A 6,000-nucleotide genomic window follows, 5' to 3' on the forward strand; every position below is an offset into this window, starting at 1 on the left:
AGAAGCTCAGGGGGACCTGGCCAAGGTGATCCAAGGGTTGAGGCTGAGGGGGGGCAGCCCCTCCCTATCAGTGCTGACATCCTCTTTAGATGCTAAAAGTATACACACATGCATACACACACACAAACTCACACACACACACTCGCGTGAGAGGGGCTATGAAGAGAAGACGGCATAGCATCTACTGGGAGCCAGCGTGGGTGGCGTATTGTCATTAATAACAGTGAGTCATTATTTACCGCACGTTATCTTGTGTCACACACAGTGTCAAGTGCTTTCCGTATATCAGATTTTTGGTCCCCTTAGAAACCTTATGAGGGTGTTGCTGTCACAATCCGCTTTTCATCAGCAAGGAAACCGAGGCAGAGGGAGGATATGGAACTTGCTCCCTGTTACACAGCTGGCAAGTGGTGAACCAGGATTGGAACCCAGGTCAGCCTGGCTCCCAGGGGAGGGGCAATGGTGGTGTGCACCAGTGGGGTGGTTAGGGATGTGTGCCCTTTCCTAAGCCCAGATCACACACGAATTTGTCCCCTGGGCAGTTTGTCCTGGGGGAGAGCAGCCCAGGATGCTGGCTGGAGGGGGTGAGTGATGGGTAGGGGGTGGAACCCATTGCTGTGGAGTGGTGCTTAGATGTAAGGACATGGCTAGAAGAGCTGTGCAGACATGTTTGTGCCTGTGATGCTGTGTGACTGTGCAAAGGGGTACATTGGCATTATCTCTGCGTGTCTGTATGACTGTTGGGATCCCGCTGCATAGGGGTGTGTTCACATGAAAATGATGGATAAGTATATCAGGAGGGTGAGGGTGGCTAAGGTTAAGGAATGGGTCTTTGTGTGTAGAAGCCATTGGTTGGAGTATATAAAATACACAAATGTGTGTGTGTGATTGGTATAGGTATGTATACTGTACATGTGTATGTTTCCGTGACTGTGACAGGGGCAAGGGCATGACTGGGTGAGTAGTGTGCTTTTGTGTACAGGGTGGGTGGTGTGTGTGTGTGTATACACATACAAAGCCAAGGTGGTCACCTCTGATTTCCTCCCCCATCTCTGTCTCTTCCCAATGACAATTTTGTGTCTGTCAAGATGCTCCTAACAGGAATCATTGTGCCTCAGTGTAAGAGTCCTCGTGGGGACATCCCAGACCTGGACTGTCCAGCACAGATGCTCAGTGGATCCCCAGAGTCCTGCTTAACATGTGCCTTTGGCTTCTCCCCCAAGAACCTCCTAGGGTCCCTCCCAGGCCAGGTAGATATTCTTGGCTCTATCCTTAAGAAAAGCCAAGTCTCAGAAGGCTTATTGCACATCGTTCTTCCCATTTCACAGCTGGAGAAGTTGAGGCTCTGTTAAGACTCAAGTTTAGACCTGGCCTCAAACTTCAAGCCCAGATTGCTTTTCCCGAAGGTCCTCTATATTTTTCTTGCTCCATAATTTTCCAAGACACTCAGTCATTCATTCAGCTGTCATTCAACACTTTCATCCGGTGGCCAGACAACCTGCTAGCTTGAAACCAACTCTCTGAGGATGCAGCCACCTTTCACAGACTCCCTGAGCCTCCAACCCGGCATGACACCCTACAGCAGGCATCCTCAAACTGCAGGCCACATGAAGCGGTGTGAATTATATTTGTTCCCGTTTTGTTTTTTACTTCAAAATAAGATATGTACAGTGTGCATAGGAATTTGTTCATAGTTTTGGTTTTTTTTAACTATAGTCCAGCCCTCCAACGGTCTGAGGGACAGTGAATTGGCCCCCTGTTTAAAAAGTTTGAGGACGCCTGCCCTACAGTTTCACAGCACCGCTGAGCTGTCCTTGGTGCTGAAGCTGTATGTGAGGCACCTGCCTCCAGGTCCTGGGCTGGGGCCAGCCACCTCTGGATTTTTGGAGGCTATAAACGTTGTTCACAAGAAGTTCCCAGGAGCTAGGGCTGGATTATTAGGAGAGGAGAGTCATGGTCAGGGGAGGTGATTTTACTAGTGTGTTTTAGGCTGGCCTGGAACAGCTCTACAGCCTTGCCTCTCCTCTGGCCTGAACTCCTGTTATGGAGCCTCCCAGGGGCAAGATAAGGCTGCTGCAGCCCAGAAATTGTCTCAGTAATATTTGCTGCCCTGATCAGAAGGGAAAGTACACACCCTTGGCTGTGTCCTGGGGAGGATCCCACTGGGGAGGGTCTGGGAGTCTTGGCTTAGGAGATTGTAGCAAGACCCTGGTGAGAATATGGGAGATTCTCCAATCATTACCTATCTTCAGATCCCTTGGGGTCTGACCAGGAAAGGGGCATAGGTAAGTTCTTTCCAGAATCAGATGATGGAGGCCCCAGGAAGACAGATTTCAGCTCTACTTAAGTCTGAGTTCCTCAGCAAGGAATCATTTTGCCTCAGGAAGAGGTAAGCTTCCCAAAGTTGTGAAAGATAAACTTTCCATTTTTCTAGGGTCCTCAAAGAGCAGACCAACCCACAGCCACAACAGTTGCCATTTACTGAGCACTTGCTATGTGCTGGCCATGGCCCATAGGCAGGTATAGCACTAGGCTCATGTTACAGGTGAGGAAATTGAGGCAGAGAGAAAGGGGGTGATTTGTTCAAGGTCACACAGCTAGGAAGTCATTGGGCTGGAATCACACCCAGGGGTGTCTGACTCCAAACTCTGCTATTAACCTCAGTGCTCTGAAGGCTCCCTGATCCATTCCGGAAGGTGGGCTATTCCCACCCCTCCTTTTTCCTCCCCTTGGGTTGAGTTTTAAGGAAGAAATAAATGAAAAATGGATGAAATGCCCTACCCAGGGTGTGGGGCCTGATCTGATTAACCCTGATGTTTCTTGCATGAGAGATGGGATGGTGTTTCTCACCTGCAGCAGCCCAGGGCCTGGAGAAAGCTGTCTGCAAGTCACTCAGACCACCTGCCTCCCAGCTCTGTGGGTCCTCTGAGTCATCCCACCCCACCATCTGCCACCACTTTCCCCTCCTCCTTAGCTCCCCGTGGTCCCTCCAAGCTCCAGCTCCATCTCTGAGACAGCCTGGGGCAGCAGAATGAGCTTAGGCTTTCGATTCAGACTGGAGTCTGGATTCTGGCTCTGTCTGTTACTAAGAGACTTTAGAGAACCCACTTACCTTGGGCTTCCCCTCCCGTAAACTGGGGAAGAGGCCTGCCTCACAGAGTCACCGTGTGGTGTGAGCTGACGCGTCCAGGCCTGGGAACATGGTTTACCTCTTCTTTGTTTACATTCACTGCTGCTGTTGCTGCTCCCACAATCGCTAGCACTATGTTGGTGAATGGAAGGATTTCTTGTCCTACGTTGTGATGGCTCAAAGCCAAAAAGAGATGACTGAAAGTCAAGGTCTTTGGAGCTGAGGTCCCATTCACCTCTCAGGGAAGTCCCAAATTTCTCCCCACCTGCCCTGTTGGTGGTGGGAATGGGGCATGAGAACCAGGAGTCTGATTGGCCTGATCACTGATTGGCTGTGGATCTTCAGTGCTTGGGTTTGCCCACTTGACTTTGCAACCGACTGAGAGACAAATGGCAGTTCCTTGAGGGAGACTAAAGGCATCTTGATCACTGAAAAGGCTGGTGTTGGACATTTAAATGCACATGAAGTTTATGGCCATTCTGTATCTGAGGATGAGTAGGTTTCCTCTCCAGGGTCCAGTAGACTCACTGCCCAGCCACAGTGCACTGGCCCTAGAAGACTTACCAATGGCAGAGGCTTCTTTTGAGCAGCCTGATTCCCAGAAGAAAAGATGACACCCTGCCCCGTTCTGCTGAGAGTCCCTGGCCTAAGTGCTTGCTCTCTGGTCAATTTGCAGCTCTTTTAAATGGAGGCAATAAAAGAATCTACCACACAGAGTTGTGACCAGGGGCAGATGGTGCAGATGAGGCAGGGGGGAGGGGCAGCAGCCCAGCAGGCTCCCTTCAGGACTTCCCAAGTCCCCAAGTCCCTGAGGCTAGGACCCTCAACTGGGTCTGAGCCCTCCACAGACAACTGGGCCCACCTGGGAGGCCAGGCACTGCCCCCACTGCCCAATCCCAGAGAAGACGTCACAGCCACACCGTCACAGCCACACCGAGCCTCCTTGCCTTGCGTGCCAGATGAGGCACATGGCTGTGAGGGGGAGAGGGGAGGAGGAAGAAGCCAGGAAGCCTGGGACCCAGGGGAGCACCCAGCACGCCAGTCTCATCACGCAAGAGTCTTAACAGGAACCAAGAAGGTATCCACTGGCTCTCTTTCCACCAACCTGTCTAGGGAAGGCTCAGCCATCCAGCTCTCCCCCCACCTCCAGCCTCCACTCCCTGCTGCCCGACATCAGCCCATGAGACTGGCCTCTCAGTGGGCAGACTGGCTGCCCACCTCTTCCTGGATCTGCTGCCTGGACTGTCACTGTGCCCATCTGCCTGTGATTCTGTTGGTCTCTGTGTTGGTTGTCAGGCTTCTGTGGGTCAGACTGGCTGCCCACCTATCTTTCCATTTGTCTGTCTATTTTCCTTGTCTATGTGGCTGCCGGTCAGTCCTTCTACCTACCTCTGTCTGCCTGTCCATCTACCTCTTGCCCATCTGTCTCTGCTCACTCTCTTGCCCCCAGGGGGCAGAGAAGGAGGCCCCCAACCCTCCACCCCTAAGACCCCCAGCCTCGGGGTACAGCTACCATCTTCTTCCAGCCCTGTCCTCCTCTTTCCAGCCCTGGAGTGTTAGAGAAAGATTTAGCTGATGGTATTTGGGGGAGACGAGGTTTAAATTAATGACAAAAATAAGGTTTTATGATTCCATTTCAGGTTTATTATTCCTCGACTGATTTTTCTCCATTACCACAGAGCGGCAATTGAGAATGGCTGTTCTCTGCAGTATTTATGGTAATGCAGGTTAATGTCTGAGTTTGAGGAGCTCAATTAGCAAATTCATGGACAAGGGGGTCTATTCGTGCTTCTGTTATGGAGCTCGATGATTCATTAGCCACAGGGAGACTTGGGGTTTCATGTCTGCATACAAAATTCAGGCCGCCGGCGTCTAGGTGAGGTGCCTGGCTCAGAGCTGGCATACCAGAAGCTGGGTGTCCTTGTCCCCTGTACCCATCATAGTGCCTGGCACAGAGTAGGACCTCAAGACTTGTTTGGCACTCAGCACAGAGCACACGGTAGGTGCCTCTAAACATTTAATAAATCAATTAATCACTTCATCCCCAGTGCCAGGCATAGAGCCTGGAACAGAGAAGGTACTTAATATCTGCTAAAATAATTGACACACTCCTGGTACCTTGTGGGGCGGCCACTTGGTTAAAGCTGAATGAGTGTTTGTTGACTGACCAAATGATCAACAATGAATGAATGCATGAATGAGTACATGCTGTTGGTCTTCTCCAGCTGCAAGGCTGCCCAGGTCCTCAGAATCCTACCCTGAGGGTAATTAGAAGGAACAGGATCTCAAGGCTTGGATCCTAGTGCTGAGCCCACGCCTTAGGGCCACTCTTTAAAAGGTAGAGCAGCCATTTTCAGGTTTGTAACTTCGAGGAACACTGGACTGGGGCATATAGCTGAGTAGAAGACCTGCCAGTGCCACTCATTTCTCCTCTACTAGTTGCCTAGCCCTGATTCTCTGGGGTGGGGGGCAAAGAGAGGAACCCCATTCTCCTAGTGCCTTCCCAAGACTGGGCTTACTGGAGTCCTACTATAAAGTGAGGTGATGAGTCTCCTTTTGCAAATGTGGGAGCTGAAGCCCAGAGAGGGGAAGTGCCTTGCTCAAGGCCACACAGCAAGTTAGTGATTGAGCCATTTGAACAATAATCTTCTGTTCTTTCCTCTACTTCTTGCCTTTGTTTGGCTCCATCCTTTGTCTTCTCAGCACCTCTGATTTTCTGCACCCTCTCCCCAGGCCCTTGTTCCTTTACTACTAGAATTTCAGCTCTACAAGGGCCAGGATCTTCGTCTTTTTGTTCATAGCTGTGTCTCCCCTCCATGCCTAGAACTAGGCTGGCAAATAGTAAGTGTGCAATAATACCATATTGGATA

This window comes from Nycticebus coucang, chromosome 22, assembly GCF_027406575.1.
Source record: "Nycticebus coucang isolate mNycCou1 chromosome 22, mNycCou1.pri, whole genome shotgun sequence".
NCBI classification, from domain to species: domain Eukaryota; kingdom Metazoa; phylum Chordata; class Mammalia; order Primates; family Lorisidae; genus Nycticebus; species Nycticebus coucang.